The 23584-nt window shown below is 42.9% G+C and overlaps 1 long non-coding RNA gene across 1 annotated transcript; it reads right to left on the bottom strand.

Moving 5' to 3' along the window:
- Window positions 1–1163: 1163 nt before the first annotated feature.
- LOC123103782 (uncharacterized) lies at window positions 1164–6025 on the bottom strand. The gene is made up of 6 exons (XR_006449966.1): window positions 5193–6025; window positions 4949–5105; window positions 3669–3790; window positions 3465–3586; window positions 2543–2669; window positions 1164–1314 (listed from the first exon to the last, which is right to left on the bottom strand). It is a non-coding gene; the product is annotated as an uncharacterized lncRNA (long non-coding RNA).
- Between the last annotated feature and the right edge of the window lie 17559 nt (window positions 6026–23584).

Here is a 23584-nt window from a genome sequence, read left to right as displayed (position 1 = left end):
GCAACCCCGTCCAGGCCATGAACCGATGGGCGAGGACTGTGAGTCGGCCCGCCTCGCCTGACCGCAGGCAACACCGCCGAGCCCTGCGTCGGCAGCCGAGCTTCGGGCAGCAAACCTCCACTGTGACCCGCAGCCGCATTGGCCACCCCACTGACCACCACAACACCCCATCCCGCAGCAGTTGGCGACGGCAACACACCTTCGCGGCCGGAGCCTAGGGCCGGCTGCGGCGCTCCCCCGGCGCGGCCAGCCCCGGCCGGCACGGCGGGCTTTTTCCCCGATGGGAAGGCAGCACCGCGGCCCGTCATGGCCCCAAGCGGAGGGATACGCCGAGCGCGACCAGTCCCAGAAGAACGGAGCCGAGGACTCCTTCGAAGGAAAACCCTAGGGCGCAAGGAGGAAGGAGGCGACGTCGATCGATTAGCGATGCATGCGACGTCCCCCCCGATATCGATTGGGACCGAATCTGTCTGGGCCACATACCCAACAGTCCCCGGCCCAATGACATCTTGCAGCCCAACATCCGAAACAAGCCCACTTCGGCCCAGGATCGAGTTCAAACGCTCCTGGCGAGTCGCCTTGATCTGGATCGCCGTGATCGCCGGCGTCGCCGCCGCGGTCACCTCCGGCGCCGATCTAGGCCCTACCTGGTGTGGTTTCTTCCTTCGCGTGACCATAATCCACGCCTCCGGCCGAATCAAATCGAAAAGTGTTAGGTTCGGTAAACTTACCTTAGGCAGGGGGCCCTTCCATGGCCTGATCGCCGTCGCCGCAGTTCTCCGATGAACCACGCGGCGCAGCATCTCCTTCTTATCTCCCGCGTGAAGCCCAACCCTAGCCGGATCATTGAGGGGCAAGATTTTGTCGACCGTCGTTGCCACTTCATCTTCATCGTAGACGGCATTGAAAAATTCGCATAGTTGATCAGAAGGCGTCGTTGATGGCTGAGATGCCGTCGGTGATGACGGAGATGCCGGTGTCGCATCCGCATCCTCGTCCCCATCATCCTCGTCGGCGTCGGCGAGAGCCCAGAACCGGCCCCCCACTCGCCGTCGGTCGCCGTAGAAAGGAGGCGGTGGCCCCGCGGTCATCCCGCCGGTCACCCCCCCCCCCCCCCCCCCCGGTTCGCCGTACGCATCGCCTCCTAAACTCTAGTACCTCGTGTGTATAAGGATTGTCTCCTCGGCCAGACCTGATATGGCTCGTGTGTATGAAGCCATGGGCCCCACCCCAACATTCCAACCCACGAGATAAAAGCGGGCCATATCAGCGTCCAACTGCATATATGCTTTCGTCTCACGGTATGCATTAAACCTGGCGACATAAGCAAATGAATTAATTATTAGCACTTACGTAATCGAAATGGTCAACAGCTAGCCGGCTGGCCAACATCAATATGTCAACCTAAATCGTGTTCATCCGTGCATATGAAAACTCAAGAAGCTTGATTACTTGCAAACTAAAAAAATGCATGACCAATGGACAAATAAGAAATTCGTTCCATTAATATACCAGCAAAACAAACGCAGAGTACACGTAATACACACACGCGATCCGATTACTTCCTTCGTGAATGAGGAGTATTACTCCTTCCTTTTCATAATATAAGACGTTATTACATCCAATATGCTGGGACGGAGGAAGAACTTAGGAAAGAGTGTACATGGCACATGAAGCAATGGTCAGACCAATTTCAAAAAAAAAAAAGAACACACATAAGCTAGAAAGCAACATGTTCATGCCAATCTAAAAAAAAACATTATCACTAAGAACTACTTCTAGAGTGTGACGTCTTCCTTTCCCCTCTCGCAAGGAAATTAGGCCAAATCCTTCCTTCCGTCAATCTCCGCGTGCAAGCCTATGGATTCCTGCCAGCTCCTCAAGGCAGTGAGGTTAGGTGTTGAGCGCCTATGTATTTTTATTTGTATATATACATGTACTCTAATCTCCATCCATCTCATTAGGATTTAGTCCTGGATGTGATGATCTTCGTGTAAGTCTATATATTAGCACTGGATGCCCGTGAATGCATGCGCATTGCATCCTATTATCTCTTACATGGTATCGGCCTAACTCTGCCCCCCCCCCCCCCTCGTGACGCCGCCGCTCTTCCTTCAACCTGCACTGCTGCCGTTCGCTTTCCCCGCACGCGAGCCACGCCGCCGCCCCCTCTCTTTCTCCCTACCTCCCCTGATAATCAAATGGAACCTTATTCTGCTTAATTTGTCCACCAGCATGTTAGTTCCTATCTATTTGAAACTATTTTTTTGGACTTTTGTCGCAGGTAACATCTAAGTCTATTGACGACAGGGGCAAGCAACCTCAAGATGGATTTCACCCCTGCTTTTATGGTAGAGGACTAGATGTGTTTGGGGATAGGGTATCATGCAGATATGTGTTTGGTAGAATACTAAATGAATGTGTTATCATTTTTAAGTAAAGTAAACACTTTAAGGTTGTTGTAACAAAAAAAAGACATGGATAACGAATAAAATTTCACTTTTTAATAGTAATGAATGTAAATTAAGATGTTAGAAATCACCAAAAATCTATATCTCTCAGATCATCACGCCATTTATCCCGGACATGATCTGGCCATTTTTTCCATGAAGATGATGCATGACTTATGTTCAGTAGTGTACCAGACTTGCTAGTTTGCACAAATTGACCTGCAAGAAAAAGATTATTTGAATCAGTTATTTATAAGGAATCACATTATCACTAGCATATGCAGCAAAACAAAAAAAATCTATATAATGTGCGTAAAGTGGATAGTAATCCTACTAGTAGAAATCCGACACTTCCTAAACTGAGCAATGAGCATTGAGCAGTACGGTGTACTATGACAGTGTGGCTGCCATTTAAGGAGGCGGGAGGAAGGAAAAGAAGGATACACTCCATGGTTGTTTCCTGAGCAGAGATTCAATGCAGTAAGATCCCAAAATTGTGGTGGTAACATGGACAAGGGAAGAGACAAGTGGAGTAGCCTTTGATTTTTCTGGGTGAGAAGACTTTTACTTGGAGCAAGAAGAGGAAGGGGAAACGGTTCTATTTGGAGCTTGGATGTCCGTAGCTGAAGTTAACTTTTCTATTAAATCCATTTTTACATGTTCATAACTCATGCCTGTAATCTATATTTATTAATATCATTTTAAGGCATTTCTTCAGATATCTTTGACCTACATGAATATGTCAGCCTGTGACAGCCTCTGCAGTTTTGTCTACAGAACATGTAGATCAGGTACAAACAATTTGAGATTAGGGCGGGTATGAATTCTTTGCTCTGGCATAAATGACAAAACCGTATTTACATATTATTATGTTTTAAATTATTCTCTAAAAACACATGTAATTTTCCTACTATAGGGATTGTTTTATTTTCTTAGATTGTTTCAAGCAACACGAAAGACATCGTGATTGTTAGGCGGTTGAATTCTTTAGAAATAAGTTAACCACATATCTACCTTTGAGATCTTGCCTTCTAGATCACCAGGAAACAATATCCAGCCACACTTCAAATGAAGTGTGCAAAATTAATTCTCTTTGATTTGGCTTGGCAGCCGCACACTAATTTCCTTTTACAGTCCTGAGATAACAGAAGCAGTTGACATTGTTAGGTGTTATACCGCCAAGAAATAAATAGGAAAGAGATAACACGATTTTTTTACCTGCTGGTAGAATGGGACACTGTATGTCAAGAGATGATTGATCTGATCAACTATATTACTTAAAAAATCTCAATATTGGGAAAAGCCAGTGATCTTTTTGTTGTTTTTTTCGGAACTGATTCCTAGAAAAGCAAGCAAATTAAACGTGAAGAAACAACAAATGGAGAAGCCTATTTTTTTGTACTGATCAGTGGAAAAAGGAAATTGAGTCTAGATAGGACAACAACACGATAGCAAAAATGAAAAGCCAGTGACTGCTTATACATTTCATAACTGGAAGCTACATAAAAAATAGTAGACGCAGATCTGAAATAACAGCAGTAAAGGGAAGCAAAACTGATTTCTTAAAATATTTATTACTAACTAGAAATAGGGATTTTACTCTAGATGTGCAAGAGAAATGGTGAATGGAACATGCAATCATTTTTTTTCTGTATTACCGCTAGAAACAAGCACTATTTTGGATGTGTGAAAGAAGAACGATCGACATGGAAAACGCCAATGGATTTTGTGTATTAATTTTTAAGAAAAAAGGGGATATATTTCATTATTGGTTATTTATCACTACAAACAGACACTACTTTTGTATATGTGAACAGTGGTTGAGCATCACAGCAAAGTTAGGACGGGCCAACTGCTAAGCCCAAAGTGGTAGCACGGGTCAAATAAGGAATTTATCTCATATGGGCCATTATTTACTGATTTTTGTGGGCCAAATAACTATATTCTGCTTGGGAAGACCAAGAATCAACAGGGACAAGGATCAGTTTTGTTGTTGATTGGTTAGAAAAGGATTAATCATAAACTAGATATGAGAGCATAAAAGTGAGTGAAAACTCACCAATGAGAGTTGAAATTAAAATAATGCTTCTAGCTAGCTAGGACAGAAATGAAAGAATTCTGATGAACAATATCAAAAAAATTAGTTGCAGAAAAGACAAATGTTTGGGAAGAAGAGGGCGAGAGGTTTCAATAAATGCACTCTTATGAGTTATATATACACAAACTGAGGAACTGAAATGAACCAAAGATGGGATGCTTGGTTAGAGCAACAAGCAAATAATAGATTTGCTTAGAAGATAAATTGGTAATGGAGCGGAACAAATCATGAACAATTGTAAGCATCAACTTGAAACTGACAACTCTTATCCTAAGAATTAACGGACTATATACATAAACATTGTAAGCATAACCATGTACGAAGTTTTAATAGAGGAAAACATACTGGGTGAGCTTTGTAGAAATAATATTGATTCATTAATCATCAATGTATGTTTTACCTCTCAGCGACTAAGAAACCTGGACTGGGGATAACTTTGTATAAGATAATGTCACGTAGATTCTTAGATTAGCAATACTTAAACTGTAGGCGGCCAAATAAATATTAATTGTCCACGTTTCTGCTTAAAAGTTGCAGGCTAGCTTCCTTGTATGGTCCTGAGAAAACACAAGCAAATTGACCCTGCTTGTTATATAGCCCTGAAGTGAGTAAAAAGATCACAGAGGAGAGAATATATAATGTACCTGGTGGTTGAATTAGGCACCGTAATATTGATGTCAAGAGATGGTCTGATCAACCAGGTTTACTTTAAATATCTCGGTAGTGGGACAAGCCAACAATCTTTCGGTGTATTTGCTAGAGAGCTGAAACCACTTTTGAGTTTTGTGTTTTCAGTATTTATCCAGAGAAAAGAGGACAAAGTCTGGATATGAGAATAACACAATGGCAATGATGGAAAGCCAATGAATTTTGTTTTTGTATAATTTTTCTTAATTGGAAACTAGAGCTGTATAAAATGGGTATTTGCAGATCTGAGAAATAATGGTAAAGGGAAACACAATGGTAAAGGGAAACACAAATGATATTTTATCAATGTTTATCACTGGGAAAGGGGATTGTAGTGTAGATGTGGAAGAGCAAAGGCGAAGTAGAGCATGCAATCATTTTTTTGTATTGATCACTAGAAACAAAGAATATTTGTATATGTGAAAGGAAAACAATGAACAGGGAAACCAAGAATAGATTTTTTGTTTTCTCTTGTAACAATGACAAGAAAAATGGGATTAAAAATGGAACAAGCACATATATTTCTGGTTTTTTTTGTTGATCACTAGAAACAAAGACTATTTTTTATATGTGGGAGAACAGGAATCGAAAGGGGGGAAACACCAACTATATTTTTTTGTTTTTGTATTGATGACTATAAAAAAGATCAATCCTAGACTGGATGTGAAACCACAAAAGCGAGTGAAAGCACCAACAAAAGTTGAAACTGAAATGCCACTTCCAGCTATTCGAAGATGAAGGGAGTAGAACAGGGTCGAACGTTTTGGTGGCAGGAGAAACAAATGGCAAGGACAGGAGAGGGCGAGGCGTCTCGACGCCTGAAGTCTTCACTTATATATACACAAAACTTAAACATCAACCGGAGGAAGGATGCGATACTTGGTTACAGCAGCAAGCAAAGAATACAGTTCTCTGACAGATAAAGCGTTAAAGGAAGGAAACACATCATGAATGAGCAAGGAATAAAGGGGATAACCTGCCATGTGCACCAAGGCCAAAGGGGCATGATATAAAGTCCAAATTGCATAATGTTTATGGTGTATCCTTCAGGATTTATTCAGCTCTACGAGTTTCTCTCCCTTGCAACTCTCTCTAAAGGATTCTCACGCAGACATGGTGAAACTCTAATCAACACAGACACTTGCACCGAGGAGAAAGCTAGCTTTGCCTTATCTCCCGGTGACAAACACATAGGCTACATTTTTCCACAGCCCTCTTGTTGGAATTTATGTGTCTTTCAAATATTATACTACAGTTTTATTTTAATTAATACCTCATTGTGGAAATTATGTTTGATCGGAATTGATCAAAGGTTTGCATTCATACGTTGTACTTGAGGAATTAAACTCAAGGTGCTGGTCACAATTATACTGGAACACTTCATGTTCTTATACATGTTGGAATATTCCCGGGAACAGTATAAACTGGGGAAGCTGGGCTATACGTAGGATCAGCTCTACGTATTGAAAAGCCTACATGTTTAAACATGTATTGATACAGTTTAAACATGGTGTATGACTCACACATACGTGCGAATGGATAAGAAGGAATTTGACTCGGAAACTAGTCAGTTATGATTGTGGTTGGTTAATTCGATTAGGAGTCTAACTGAATTCTATCCAGATACGGATTTGTATTTTCAGGAAACTGAGTACAAATATGTCCCTACCCTCTAGCTTCAGATACGCATTGTGAGCCGCACCACAGACTTAGCGGAGGAATTAGAGGGTAGACAAACATACTCATGCTATGTTATTTTCAACACCTCTCGGCTTCCTGCTTTGATTACTCAATGTGCAACATATATACACCGGGGTTGAGCACCCATGCCAGCCAACTCCCGCTACAACATCGGTCCACTAACTAAGGACCATGCACTAACTAATCACTAGCTAGATGCATGCCCACGTCTTCCACTTACGCAGCCTATCCTATCCACATAGGACTCGGCCATAATCACACGTATGCAGCTAACAAGCTCACAAGCTACTACTTGGAGATAGCATAAAAGGACGACGTCCTATTTCCTATTTTCAAGTAGTATGTTTGAGGGTAACAAACTCACGTACTCATGCTATTTCCTATTTTCAAGTAGTATGTTTGAGGGTAACAAACTCACGTACTCATGCTATTTCCTATTTCCTATTTCCTATACTAATGCTATGCTATTTTCCTGGCAGGAAACAACTTCCGCTGCGTACTCCTCCCAAAGTCTGGAACAGAGTCGCCTAGATCTCGTCAACACAACTCGCTCGATCGGGAAAACCCTCGCTCGCCCGATCTCACCGCCTCGCCGTCTCCGCTGCTAGTCCGCCTCGCCGTCTCCACCGCCGCTTCGCCGTCCCTGCCGCGGCGGAAGCCTCGCCGTCTCCACCGCCGCCTCGCCGTCCCTGCCGCGGCGGACATCTCGCCATCTTCACCGCCGCCTCGCCGTACCCGTCGCGGCGCCCACCTCGTCCTCCACGCCGTGACTGGCTGCTCGTCTACAACTAGCCGGGAAATCAGATCTGCAGAGTTTGTTGCTGCTCCAAATCCTCTGCTTCGACAACTAGCCAAGCTGCACGAGCTGCTGCCGGCTGCTCGGAACCTACAAATCACACGTGAGTTTGCTGCTACTAATCAACGTAGTAGTACAACTGCTGTTTGGAATTTTTGCTGCTACTAGTCAGCGTGGAAGTACAAGTGCTGATTGGAATTTTTACCACGGTAATCATCACCTCTGATGGCTTCCAACAGTGTGTTTGCTGAGTTACTTAGATCTTGTAAATTGGATGGTTCAAATTTTACTGTCTGGAAGAGGAAGATTATGTTTCTCCTCACTGCTAAGAACATTGATTATATCATTACTCAATCTAAGCCTACCCAACCATCTGACGAGGCAGAAGATGAGGAAAAGGAAAGCTATCGAGAGGAAATTACTCAGTGGACTAAAGACAACAAAATGGCTAGAGTGTTTATGCTTGGATCTATGTCTGATTCTCTAGCTGGAGAATATGAACCAGAGGAATGAGCTCGCAAAATAATGAGGAGATTGGAAAAGCACTTTGGGGAAGTTTCACTTATCAAAGTTCTTAGCTTGGTGAATCAGTTTTTGACTGCGAAGATGACAGAAACCACTACTGTTAGTGCACATCTAAATAAATTATGTGTGCTAGTAGAGGAACTAAAGAATGCTGGGTACCCTTTCCCTGAAGAAGTTCAAGTTATGGTTGCTCTTATCTCTTTGCCAAACACTTGGGAACAATTTAAAATATCCTTTTGTCATACTGAGCGTGTGCTAAACATGAGGACGCTAAGGCATCATCTACTAATGGAAGAAGACAGGAAGTCCACACAAGGGAAAGAACGAAGGTCTCAACATGGTGAACTACACCTTGGTGAGGAGAAGTCTTCAAGCAAGAGGAATTGGCAAAAGAGGAAATATGGGACAGATTTGAGGGATAAAATAAATCAGAAGGGTGATAGGAATGATTACAATGGAAGAACCTCAAATCAGAAGGTTGACAACAGGAAATTTAACTGCCATAATTATGGTGAACAAGGACACTTCAGATCTGAGTGCACTAAGAAGAGGAAGCCAGATGATAAGGAGTATAACAACAACCAGTCCAAGCATCAGGATAATTGAAGGGGAAATTGTTCACCTGATGGTATGTCACATGTTTTTGTATGTTCAGAATCTCTATTTACAACTTCCTTGTCAAATAGTTGGGTGGTTGATTCTGGCTCCACCTCACACATTGCAAGAGATAGGAATTCTTTCTGTTCATTTAAACCAGTACAAAAGGGAACTAGATATATTTATCTAGGAACGACATCAAAGGCAAATATACTAGGAATTGGGGACTATAATCTAAAACTCCCAAGTGGAGGAATATTACTCCTCAAGAATGTTGTATTTGCTCCAGATATGAGGAAAAATCTCACATCGGTATCTAGACTATAATCTGCAGCTTTGATGTTAACTTTGGCAATGGGAAGGTTAAAATATTTCTAAAAGGAAAATCAATAGAATCAGGGAACCGTGTAGAAGGCCTCTATTATATTGAAGATATTTTCGATATTGATGTTATGGACAGTTTAGTTGCTGAAAACCACTCCATTGTGAGGAATATAGCCAGAAATGACAATTGTTCCGAATCCTACCTATGGCATTTAAGGCTAGGCATATATCAAAGAACAGGATTAAAAGATTGATTAGTTCTGGAAGTCTGAATTTTAAATGGGAAGGTTATGAAATTTGTGAAGCCCGCATCATGGGAAAAATGACAAGAGCTCCCTTTCCTAAATCCGAAAGATCTAGTGAGCCCTTAGCCATAATTCATTCAGATATTTGTGGGGAAATGACAATACCCACGATAGGACAGAAGGTGTATTTTATCACATTCATTGCTGACTTCTCCCGATACGGTTATGTCTACCTCCTTAAACACAAGTCTGAGGGTTTTGACATGTTCAAAACTTTCAAGGCTGAAGTGGAAAACCAATTAAATGGGAAAATTAAAGTCCTTAGGACCGATAGAGGAGGAGAGTACACATCCGGAATTTTGGATGAATTCTGTAAAGAACATGGGATAGTACACCACTACACATTACTCTACACACCCCAACAGAATGGTGTAGCGGAAAGAAGAAATAGGACGTTGATGGATATGGTTTGATCCATGATGGCTTACTCGGATTTACCTTTAAGTTTTTTTTGGGAGGGGGGAGCACTGCATACTGCAGTTTATTTATTAAATCATTCACCCTCAAAATCAGTAAAGGTCACTCCCTATGAGCTTTGGAAAGGGAGGAAACCAACACTAAGGCACCTGGCTGTTTGGGGTTGCAATGCTCAAATTAAAATCCCTAGCCAGAACAGACCAAACTACAACCTAAGACCACTCCAGGAATTTTTGTTGGATATTCTACTGGTTCCAATGGTTATAGGTTTTATGATCCCAACAATAAGAAGTTATTGGAAAGCAGAGATGCTATGTTTTTAGATCAGGACACTCCTCGTCGTGCTAAGAGGGCTAGAGTGGAATTGATAGATGAAGAATCCGAGGAAGTAGTAAATGACTCTAATGGTAATCTTTCAAGCCAAATCCCTGACATAAATATGGAAGAAACTCCTTCAACTAGTATGCCTAGAAGAAGTGGGAGGAACACACAAACACCATCCTATCAAGATAATTACTTTGTGTTTTTAGGAGAAGTGCACCCTAAAGTGTCTTTAGAGGAAGAACCTAAAACTTACAAACAGGCCATTGATTGTGAGGAATCTGGACTATGGTTGGAAGCTATGCGGGAAGAACTAAACTCCATGGAAAGAAATGGTGTTTGGGAACTTGTTGATTTACCCCAAAACCGCCAGGCCATAGGATCTAAATGGATATTCAAAAGGAAACTCAATGCTTCAGGAGGTGTGGAAAAATATAAAGATCGATTACTTGCTAAGGGATATACACAAAAGGAAGGAGTAGGCTTTGTGGAAACATTTTCTCCTGTTGCAAAATTCACTTCTTTTCACATCTTATGTGCCTTAACTGCTTATTTTGATCTTGATCTCCATCAAATGGATGTCAATTCTGCTTTTCTAAATGGTTATTTAAAAGAGGAAATCTGTATGACACAACCAGATGGTTTTGTGGAAAAAGGAAATCAGAATAAAGTATGTAAGTTGAAAATATCAATATATGGTTTGAGGTAGGCTTCTAGGCAATGGAATACCTTATTTGATGCTGCAATCACATCATACGGTTTCTCTATGATGGAAGGAGACCACTGTATTTATTTCAAAATAGTGGGAGGAAACTTTGCATTATTATCTTTGTATGTCAATGACAATTTAATTGCTTCAAACCATCAGGGAACTTTAATGGAAGTGAAATCTTGGTTATCATCTACTTTTGATATGAAAGATTTGGGGGAAGCCTCTTATGTTTTGGGGGTGGAAATACATAGGGATCGGGAAAGTAAAGTTTTGGGGCTGTCTCAAAAAGCTTATCTTAAAACTATTTTGAAACGATTTTCTATGGAAGATTGGAAACCTGCAAATGTACCAACGATAAAAGGAACTAAACATAGCGAGGAACAATGTCCTAAAACTCCTAAGGAAATAAGGGAAATGAAAAATGTACCTTATGCTTGTGCTCTGGGGTCTCTTATGTATGCAATGCTATTTACTAGACCAGACTTATGTCACACTGTTGGGATGTTGAGCGGATTTCGGAAAAAAAATCCCGGGGAAGCTCATTGAAAACAAATAAATTATGCTATGCGATATATAAAAGGAACGATGGACTTTTCTCTTTGCTTTAATGGTGATAATCTTCAGCTGCAGGGATATACTAATGCTGACTGGCAGGGAGACCTTGATGAAAGGAAGTCAACGTCAGGTTGTCTATTTACTTTGGCTGGAGGTGCTATCTCTTGGAAGAGCAAGAAACAAACTTCTGTCGTGCAGTCTTCTATGGAAGCAGAGTACATTGCTGCAACTGAAGCCGTAAAAGATGGCGTTTGGTTGAGGGAATTTCTGGTTTCTTTAGAGATAGTTGAAAGTGCATCAGATCCAGTCACCATTTATTGTGATAATCAAGCTGTGATTAAACTTTCCAAGGATCCGAAGTTCCATAGCAGGGCTAAACATATTGAGGGAAAGTACCATTATATTAGAGATGTTATAAATAGATTGAAAACTGTTCTGCTTGAGTTTTTGCCTAGTACTGATATGTTGGCAGATCCACTGACTAAACCCCTTAGTCAGGAATTGTTTTGCAAACATATCGGGAACATGGGCCTTAGGATTTTTTGATTGAATGTTTTTAGACAAGTGGGAGATGTAGGAATTTATGTGTCTTTCAAACATTATACTACAATTTTATTTTAATTAATACCTCATTGTGGAAATTATGTTTGATCGGAATTGATCAAAGGTTTGCATTCATACATTGTACTTGAGGAATTAAACTCAAGGTGCTGGTCACGGTTATACTGGAACACTTCATGTTCTTATACATGTTGGAATATTCCCGGGAACAGTATAAACTAGGGAAGCTGGGCTATACGTAGGATCAGCTCTACGTATTGAAAAGCCTACATGTTTAAACATGTATTGATACAGTTTAAACATGGCATATGACTCACACATACGTGCGAAGGGATAAGAAGGAATTTGACTCGGAAACTAGTCGGTATGATCGTGGTTGGTTAATTTGATTAGGAGTCTAATTGAATTCTATCCGGATACGGATTTGAATTTTCAGGAAACTGAGTATAAATATGTCCCTACCCTCTAGCCTCAGATACGCATTGTGAGTCAGGGTGGACACGGTCCGGGCCGGTCCGGGCCTTGACCGAGCCGCCAGTTGGACCGGCCGCCGGCGGACCGAGCCGGACCGGACCGACCAGCTTCGCGGTCCTGTTTGCAGGGACCGGACCGGCGGCGACGAAGCCCGAGCCGGGCCGAGAGGACCGGCCATGGAGAGCTCGCGGTGACCATGGCGTCGGCAACGACGGCAAGAGACGGATGTGGTGACCATGGCGTCGGCAACGACGGCAAGAGACGGATGTGGTGACCATGGCGGGGGCGTCAGGATGTGGATGTGGTGGTCGTGAGCTTCTGCGCGGCGACCATGGACGCCGGAAGGCACGGGAGCATTTTCTCAGCCGCATGAGCGCACAAATTTGGGTGTGCTAGTCCTCCGTGATTAGTGGATCATACCTAACGTGGAGCTGAGTCCTAGTCGTGGGCGTAGTGGACGCAGAAGCCGGACTATTAATTAACGAATTAGTGAAAGGAAAGGGAAACGGCCGTATCAGATCGATCCCGTCTTTCACGTTCTTTCTGCTTCTCCTACGTTGAATGAATGGAAAGGGAAAACGGCAGAGAAACTCCATCCTTTTACGCTAATATTACGCTGAATGAAAGGAAAGGGACGGCCGCCATTATCGTACGCCATGTCGACGGACTTCTCGCCGCCATCGTCGAACTGCCTCATTGCTGCGTCCAGCTGCTCGAATGTGAACTGCCTCGTGTTGACCACGCCGGATTCAGACCCCATCGCTGGTTCACGTCGCCGGAAAGCTGCCGCATTGAGAAACAACCATGTTTGTTTCGGTCCAAACGGTCCAACCGAGTTAACCGAGCTAAGACCGGACCGGACCGGTCGATTTTCGGGCCGAAATTCATGGCTCGGACCGGCCATATTTTCCAGCGGGCCAGGACCGATCGGTCCGGTCCAGCGCAGTCCACGAGCGGGCCGAAAAGCCCGCTCGGTACGTCCAGGCCTAATTGTGAGCCACACCACAGACTTGGCGGAGGAATTAGAGGGTAGACAAACATACTCATGCTATGTTATTTTCAACACCTCTCGGCCTCCTGCTTTGATTACTCAATGTGCAACATATATACACCGGGGTTGAGCACCCATGCCAGCCAACTCACGCTACAACATCGGTCCACTAACTAACTAAGGACCATGCACTAACTAATCACTAGCTAGATGCATGCCCACGTCTTCCACTTACGCAGCCTATCCTATCCACATAGGACTCGGCCATAATCACACGTATGCAGCTAACAAGCTCACAAGCTACTACTTGGACCAAACAGACTACATGCAAGCATCAACGAACTCACCCAAATCTCTTGGTCATCCAGCCGGTGGTCTCCAGCTCCTCGTGCGCCTTGCCGCATCTCACGACGCCGTATCACACAGCGCGGCAGCCTCTCGCCGCCATCGGCATCCCACCTTGCTTGCCGCATCGCACGGCAGCCCGGCATCTCGCCTTCTCCGTGTACTCAACTGATGTCTTGATGACTAGCTACTCCCTAAATTACATAAGTTACATGCATGATGAAAAACCGAACTAAAATGCTGATACAATAATATCAAGATTAGTGCTAACATAATGTCTGTCTATAATTGCGAATCTTACCATGGAAATGCCAAGGAAGTACCGGGCAACTCACACGCGGACCGCTAATATCTTACATTCCTAAGAAGTTGATCCCCACTACAACCAATTCTCTCTACATGCGCACTGTCCACGTCATCACCATGCCACCTCATTAATTCAGTCAAATCAGCAACTCTCAACACATAAACGATGCCATGTCATGATGTGTTTCGTTTCCAGCATTGAACAATGATGGACGCCTCGGTAAACATGCAGCATAACGCACCGTCTTCAGATGGTGGTTCTTTTCATCTCTTATCCATAAATAAATCTCCACGGTGGTTCTTTTCATCTCCCATGCATCAATAAATCACAACCAAGATCTTCCAGATTCTTCCTCTCTCCTATTTATGTACTAGATCATCGATGGCACGTTTTGCTGCGCCATCAATTTTTTCAATCAAATGGTAGGAATTTTTACAAATATTTGGAGGCATGATCACTACCCAGGTCTAAACCAAGAAATAAATCTGTGGTGGTTCAAATCACAACACGACACCTATAATTCACCGAATTCATACATATTAACCAGAAACAGTACTCAAGATGCCAGTCTAATTAACATGTTGTTAAACATACTTGTAGCAAGTTTTGACTTAAAGTGTGTAACCAAACAACTGTAGTATAACTTCACTCTGAATAGAAACATGGCTAATTAGTGAATTAACCTTGAGAACACCTTTGGCAGCGTAATCAAATCATCCATCTCTTAATTCAAATGCCTCATATATTCCAAAAAATTCAATTTAGAAAAGGAAAGGAAAAAGAAAGAAGGTCATAGATTAAAAAGGCTATCGCTCTTGCGTATGCCGGCACACCATCTCTATTACCCTAGCTTCGACAGTGACTGTAGCATAAACAATAAAAATTGTACTTAGCACACAAATAAAAATACAGGGCTTGTACATCCTAGAGCATAAAACAAAAATAGTTTCTCAATACTTAAAATTATTGGACAAGGCAAACAAAGACTTATGAAGAATTCATACCAATAATTTTTTTACTACGGATCCATGATTTTTGTAGTAGTACTTCGAGCACAGAATGTCTTACACTATCGCCAGCGAGGATGCGGAACGGGGCTTGTTCTCTTCAGTGTTGTCGTATACCTTAAGATTCATCTGGTAATTGGATCTATTCTTCATATGCATGTCCCATACATCACCATGTTATTTGTTTAAGAAAGTAACTAATCTTATCCAACAACAACATGTCTCGCTTCGTCTATCCTTGTGCTTCATCTATGGACAAGTGATGAGGACTAATAAAAAGAAAGTTCTAGCAGACCTTACATATGTATGAATTCTAATGAACAAAATTTACTTTCACATTAAATAATGCAAAAAGTCAAAGTTTTCTGGTAAAACGGAGTTAAATTAGCAGCTACATATTTGCATAATGTTGATCTATATGCTCAGAAATGCAACTGGTGAAATAGAAGAACCGATAAGTTAAAGATCCCAGGAATAACCTGGTCTACACATAGTGTTAGATAAAATTTTCAGCAACAAGTGACTAACTAAATAAGGATTTTCTTGCACTATCAAAGAAGTGATCAAACACCATTTTGAGCAACATGAATGTTTGTACGTAGAAAGGAAATCGCAATTCGTCAGTCATTGCAGATTTTCCAATTGTAATGTTGTAGTCTTATAAGATGCTCTGCACATAAAAAACAGTGTTTTATTAGTTACAACACCATGTTAGAAATGAAGCTCACTCAAACAAATGACGCAAAACAAAACTCCTAAATGAAATGTGATCCAGTATCTATACTTGACAAAAGAGAAACAATCTCTAATCTAGTATCATTTCCTGACTTAGAAGAAGCTTGTGTGGTGAAAGGAAAACAAGACGTTCCACATGAGTAATTATTCGATTACAGCAACCGGGAACAGCGGTTAATTTGCGTAGTCTAATATACAATGTCTGAAGAAGAAGCTTGTCTAGGATCGTAGTTAATTTGCGTAGACTAATGAGAAGGCTTCGATTCAGCTTCGGGAATAGCGGCCCCTCAGGACATCCGGCCCAGGAGCAACCCATGCTCGAGGGCAGACGCATCGGACGACCGAGAATGATCTGGGCATGAAATCTGATGGCCAGAAATGTGAAGCGCTGAGAGGGTTCACTTTAGGTGCGGTTATACTGTCCTTAATAATGCCACTCTCCACCTAGATCGTTGCAAGAGAACTGCGTGTTGACCCTGTCCGGGAGTGCTGACTCAAGCCATTTGCCCCTGTATCCACCGAACCTCTCAGCGAACCATGCTTGCCACCATCGGCATCCTGCTTCAAAATCACGCGCTCTAGAGGTGGGGGCTCTCTTTCCATTCCATCTCCTCTTATCTGAACATCTCTTTCTTTTACTAAGTTGGTTGGTTGGTTGGAAGCTTCCATTCCCAGCCGGAGTGTAGCTCGGAAGGATGAGGGTGCCAGCCCCGGGTGATGTTTGGCGGCATTGATGGAGTCTGTCCGGATGCCGACCATGCACAGGACCGCCGGATCCCAATCGAACTAACGTCTCAGTCGCCAAGGTAGGAGCAGGAACTAGCGTCTCAGCAGGATCCCAACCGTCTCACAAGCCTTTCTGTCCGAATCTCCACGTCTGTGTTTTCCCCTCAAGGCATGCACATCACGTAATGTGACAAAGAACAAGATGTGTATTTTCTTTTTTTAGTATATAAGAGATGCATATTTGTTGTCCGTGTCTAATGTGTATTATTGTTTACACAGGTTCTTTTTAAAAAAATTAGCGATTGGTTTGTGCTTCAAGTACATGTATTGCGATTTATATGTGGATTAAGGTCATGTAAAAATTCTAAGATGTATGCATGTGTTGCTACTAGACTTCTGCATATTTTATGCTTTCGCTTTTGACTGGTTTGTGTTATAAACTTAATTATAATTCAACAATCATTTGTGCTAGTGGTTTTTGTTTGCCCTAGAGCTAGGCTTCATGGTTTTGTCTCGCCTCAAGCTATGCATTGGACCTCCGGGCTTTTGTATTGGGTCTAGCTTGGCCTTTGCTTTCACAGAATCATCATGTTTCAGACCGTGCCTGGGCATGTATTTAGATAAATTCTCATCAAATTATATGTTCATTTTTTCATATCAGCGGTGCATTTAAAATTCTCCATAGAAAAAGTAATGTATTCAAATTACGTATACATGGAGATACTCACAATATACTGAAATTTTTACTTTCCGTATCATACCATCAAAAGTTCAATTGGACATGTATAATATGTATTTATTTATTCATTATTTACTATTTTTCACTGCACAATCCTCCTTCTATGCAATGCTACAAAGTCCCGCAGCAAAGTGCGGGTTGTCATCTAGTTCATGTAGTATCAACTTACTCACCGTAGGCCTCGAAACGAATTATATATACAGGCCAAAACGATCTTACAGGGTGCGGGACTCGCCATATCTGCCATGGCTGCAACCCTCAATATCTCCACCTCAAGGGCTGTTTTTTTTTAGATCTTCGAGGACTGGTAAAATGTGGGGTTTGATTTTGATGGGCTGGTAAACAATCTTGGAGAATTGCATGTTACTTGAGAGCGCGATTCTGCACCCAGACTTGTCTACACACGGCTGTGAACAGTACATTTTTTAAAAAATATAAAAACTATGAAATTTGTAGGCATCCAAGATGCTCAAGTGCGTAAGGTGCATGAAAATTTCGTGGTGTTTGAATATCTCAGGAGCTCGTGCCAAAAAAAACAGATCAACTCTGAATAGTATTCTTTTTCAAAGTTCTCGGTCATTGAAAGGAAACTCACGAACCAAAGTCATATACTAGTCGAGATTTTGATGTACCGGTGGCGATTTCAGGCACAAAACTGACTCAGAGCTGATGAACACTTTTTGTTTTAGCTTCTTTCGATCCTCTGATATCATAGTATTTAGTTTATTTCCTCGGTTCTTCTGCTTTAGATTAGGACCATCTTGCTGTGGTGCAGGTGACACATGTAGCTTTCACTTTTGAAGTTCCCGGAGGCCGGCGTCAGGAGAAAGCAGCTGCAATCATGAAAGTCATGGTACCACACATGCTCATAAGTGCACTGTTGTTACTTTGCATTCATGAAGGAAAACGGGTTAGCTCCTTTGACAAAGGCCGAGGCGAATTATTGATTCTTTTCAGATCTTCAGGTTATGACAGAGTGCTAATGAGTCCAATCAGTTTCAGCATTTAGTACTGTATAGGATGACACTGGTCTGTTTGGTATCTATTTGGCGACGATGAGATTAACCTTTTTCTTCATCTTTCTTTGAGCTCATCGTATTTGATTCGCTAGAATTCACGCGGCTTTTGTATCGATTGGTGTATTGAGCGTGCCATTCGCCCGAGCCTTGTAGTTTGATTTGATTTGAAATGTATGGATAAAGAAATGTGTGCGTGGAGCAACATATATTTTTTGTTTATCAGGGCATCTAAATGGCAAGGCTGCTGATAAGGGCACGTTCTCATTCTGAATTGATGCAGCCATCCAATTTCTCACTAAGGCTGTTGATATTGCTATAAGGAAAATTTTAACTGCAGAAAGCACTGAATCTCTCTTGTCTTTTCTATTGTTCTCTGTTTCAAAAATTTCTATTGTTCTCTGTTTCAAACATTTCGAATCCAGGAGTATATGATTTGTGATCGGATTAATCTTGCAGAAGTGATTGGGAGGCACATCCTAATTAATTGTTCAGGGTCAAAGTGATATTAAGCTCGCGTGTATCTGAGCCTGCTCCTTTGGTGGAGAATTAATGAATCTTTTCTGCCTCTTTTCCGTTCATGTTACAACAGGAAATCTTGCCACTACTTCCTGAAGCACATTGATGAATGGACTCTTGACAATTCATTAATTCTCGTGCACTTAACTTTGCACACATCTGATTTGTGCAAAGACTGCAGTCCTCGTGCACTTAACTTTGTTCCCTCTTATTAACTGAACAGAATCTGGTTGTTCAGTCACGCGGTTCCTACACATGAATATGTGTGCAAGCTGCTCGACTCACCTAGCTTCTTTTTTTACGCCAGTTTTGGATGATGTTGGAGGCTTGGAGCTACCTTTAGATCATTAATCTCAGCGGATTTAATCAATAGTTTTAGACCAATGATTCCAATCCCTCCTTTACTTATTTGTATACTCATACGCATGGTGTAATTTACAACAGAAATCTGCAACCCCTTTTGCAAGCTGCTTCGTAACCTTAATCCGAAGTAAATATTGTTGTTCTTTACAAATCTCAGACCTGTCCAATGGTTTCCTGCTGACCGGCCTGTTCTTTATAAAGAGAGTAGAAAGGAAGAGCGTAACACCAACAAAGCACGCATCATATAGTGAAATGGGTCTTCACAAATACAACTAGCTAGCAATGTTGGTATAACACTTATAGTCAATCCGTTATCTGAATCAAGTAAATAGACAGGCTTTATGGCAGTACAAACCACACTTGATAATTTAACATAGTTTACAACTCAAATGACACCCGTACATCACCAAATATAGAGTAGCCGATACTCCAATAAAATGTGCTGGAACAGTAACAAGCAAACCTGATTCCATGAGGGACAAAGTGGTCGGTCAACAATAACCAACGAAATTGGATTTTTATTTTTAAAAAAACTCTAAAATCAAATGGATGACATGTAGGTGCATACAGAGGCAGGGGTATGTACATAGGCAGTATGTATGTGTTATGACCGGTTTAACATATAACCGGAGGCCCACTGGGCAGTAGTTAGGGGCTTGGCCCACAAGTCATATTGGCCTATTCGTTTTGAGGTTATAAATATTAGTTGTAAGACACCTTTTCGATATTAAGCAATAAAGATATTTCTATCATATTGCCCGGCTCTAGAGGAGCCGGAAACCCTAGCCGCCCTTCTCCTCCCTCGCGACAATGCCGATGCGCCGGAGCTCGCATGCTCGCCCCCGACCTCCGCAGTTCTGCCCTTATAACCTAAGGAGTAGAGCCGATAGGAACCCTAGTCCTACCAATTTGGTATCAGGTACCCGGGTTTCGACCATGTCTTCACCGCCTCCAAACCCGCCACCACCACCACCGCCGGTGCCCGCCAATTCCCCCACCGCCGCTGCCACCGACTCCACCACCGCCGCCGCTTCCTCGCCGGGCGCCACGGCCGCGCTGTCGGCGCCGATCTCCCCCGCACCCAGCACCACGCCGTGCCAGGGCCAGCCGCAACCCCCCATCCAACAACCGCCGTCATTGCTTCCCCCCGCACCGCAGCAGTTTACGCCGGAGGCAATGGCCAGCGTGCTCAACGACCTGGTCGTCGCGGTCCAGGGCATCCGCCTCTACTTGGCGAGCCCGTATGGGCCGCCCCCGCCGCTCCATCCGGCCGTGCCCGCGGGTCAGATGGCGCTGCCATGGTACTCCATACCGACGGCCATCACCGGCGGTGATAACCCACAAGTGTAGGGGATCGCAACAGTTTTCGATAAGTAAGAGTGTCGAACCCAACGAGGAGCTAAAGGTAGAATAAATATTCCCTCAAGTTCTATCGACCACCGATACAACTCTACGCACACTTGACGTTCGCTTTACCTAGAACAAGTATGAAACTAGAAGTACTTTGTAGGTGTGATAGGATAGGTTTGCAAGATAATAAAGAACGCGTAAATAAAAACTAGGGGCTGTTTAGATAAAGAAGCCATAAAGTAAATATAGCGAGTGTGGAAAAGTTGTGGCAGGAGTTGTGAAAGTGTCCCTAAGCAATTGACTACATTACTAGACCGATAACAAGTTTTACGTGGGAGAGGCATAAGCTAACATACTTTCTCTTCTTGGATCATATGCACTTATGATTGGAACTCTAGCAAGCGTCCGCAACTACTAAAGATTAATTAAGGTAAAACCCAACCATAGCATTAAAGCATCAAATCCCCTTTATCCCATACGCAACAATCCCCTTACTCGGGTTTATACTTCTGTCACTCAAGCAACCCACCATAAAAGAATCATGAACGTATTGCAACACCCTACAGCGGGAATCCCTCACGCTTGCATGACATGGAGGGCACAATAGGACAGCAACATAACCACAAGCAAATTAAATGAATCATAGCAATTCATCAACCACCAATAGGACAACGAAAATCTACTCAGATATCATAGGATGGCAACACATCATTGGATAATACTATGAAGCATAAAGCACCATGTTCAAGTAGAGGGTACAGCAGGTTGCGGGAGAGTGGACCACTGAATATAGATGGAGGAAGGTGATGGAGATGTTGGTGAAGATGATGGAGGTGTTGGTGAAGATCGCGGTGATGATGATGGCCCCCGGCGGCGTTCCGGCGCCACCGGAAGCAAGGGGGAGAGAGCCCCCCTTCTTCTTCTTCTTCCTTGACCTTCTCCCTAGATCGGAGAAGGGTTTCCCCTCTGGTCCTGGGCTCCCATGGCGTGGGAGGGGCGAGAGCCCCTCCGAGATTGGATCTATTTCTCTGTTTCTGCGTTCTCAGATTCTGCCCCTTCACCGTTTCTTTATTATCCGAAGATCCGTAACTCCGATTGGGGTGAATCTTTCGCCCAGATTTTTCTCGTAAAATTAGCTTTCTTGCGGCAAAAGAAGAGCGTCAACCGCCTTACGGGGGCCCCAGGAGAGTCCAGGGCGCGCCTGCCTCCCTAGGGGGCGCCCCCTATCTCCTGGCCCCCTCGGGCACCGTCTTGTGTTGATTTTACTTCCCAAAAATCATAAATATTCCAAAATAATTCTCCGTCCGTTTATCCTGTTTGGATTCCGTTTGATATTGGTTTTCTGCGAAACATAAAACATGCAACAAACAGGAACTGGCACTGGGCACTAGATCAATATGTTAGTCCCAAAAATAGTATAAAAAGTTGCCAAAATTATATGAAAGTTGAAGAATATTGGCATGGAACAATCAAAAATTATCGATACGACGGAGACGTATCAGCATCCCCAAGCTTAATTCCTGCTCGTCCTCGAGTAGGTAAATGATAAAAAAGAATAATTTTTGATGTGGAATGCTACCTAGCATAATCTTGATCATATGTCTAATCATGGCATGAATATTAAGACACCAGTGATTCAAAGCAATAGTCTATCATTTGACATAAAAACAATAATACTTCGAGCGTACTAATAAAGCAATCATGTCTTTTCAAAATCACAATGCCAAAGCAAGCTTATCCCTACAAAATCATACAGTTTGGCCATGCTTCATTTTCGTCACACAAAATGCTCCCATCATGCACAACCCCGATGACAAGCCGAGCAATTGGTTCATACTTTTTAACGTGCTTCAGCTTTTTCAACCCTCACGCAATATGATACGTCCATTTTGCATCATGCTTTTATATCAATATTTATTGCATTATGGGCTGTTATTACACATTATATCTCAATACTTATGGCTATCTCTCTTATTTTACAAGGTTTACCATGAAGAGGGGGGTGCCGGCAGCTGGAATTCTGGCTGGAAAAGGATCAAACATTGGAAACCTATTCTGCACAACTCCAAAAGACCTGAGACTCCAAGAAACAACTTTTTGGATTTAATAAGAATTTATGGGCAAAAGAAATAGGCCAGGGGGCCCACACCCTGTCCAGGAGACACGGGGGCGCCCCCCCCTAGGGCACGGCCCCCTATCTCCTAGACCCCCTGGTGGGCCCCTGGCATCCATCTTCTGCTATATCATCACTTTTCCCCTGGAAAAAAATTGTGGGCAAGCTTACGGGATGAAACTCCGCCGCCACGAGGCGGAACCTTGGTGGAAACTATCTAGGGCTCTGGCGAAGCTGTTCTCCCGGGGACACTTCCCTCCGGGAGGGGGAAATCATCACCAATGTCATCACCAACGATCCTCTCATTGGGAGGGGGTCAATCTCCATCAACATCTTCACCAGCACCATCTCCTCTCAAAACCCTAGTTCATCTCTTGTATCCAATCTTGTATCAAAACCACAAACTGGTACCTGTGGGTTGCTAGTAGTGTTGATTACTCCTTGTAGTTGATGCTATTTGGTTTACTTGGTGGAAGATCATATGTTCAGATCCTTTATGCATATTATTACTCCTTTGATTATGAACATGAATATGCTTTGTGAGTAGTCACGTTTGTTCCTGAGGACATGGGTGAAGTCTTGCTATTAGTAGTCATGTGAATTTGGTATTCGTTCGATTTTTTGATGAGATGTATGTTGTCTTTCCTCTAGTGGTGTTATGTGAACGTCGACTACATGACACTTCACCATTATTTGGGCCTAGAGGAAGGCATAGGGATGTAATAAGTAGATGATGGGTTGCTAGAGTGACAGAAGCTTAAACCCTAGTTTATGCGTTGCTTCGTTAGGGGTTGATATGGACCCATATGTTTAATGTTGTGGTTAGGTTTACCTTAATACTCCTTTTTGT

The sequence above is a fragment of the Triticum aestivum genome, chromosome 1B, assembly GCF_018294505.1.
Source record: "Triticum aestivum cultivar Chinese Spring chromosome 1B, IWGSC CS RefSeq v2.1, whole genome shotgun sequence".
NCBI lineage: Eukaryota > Viridiplantae > Streptophyta > Magnoliopsida > Poales > Poaceae > Triticum > Triticum aestivum.
Note: the sequence above shows the minus strand (reverse complement) of the source record. Positions and strands in the feature narration are given on the sequence as shown.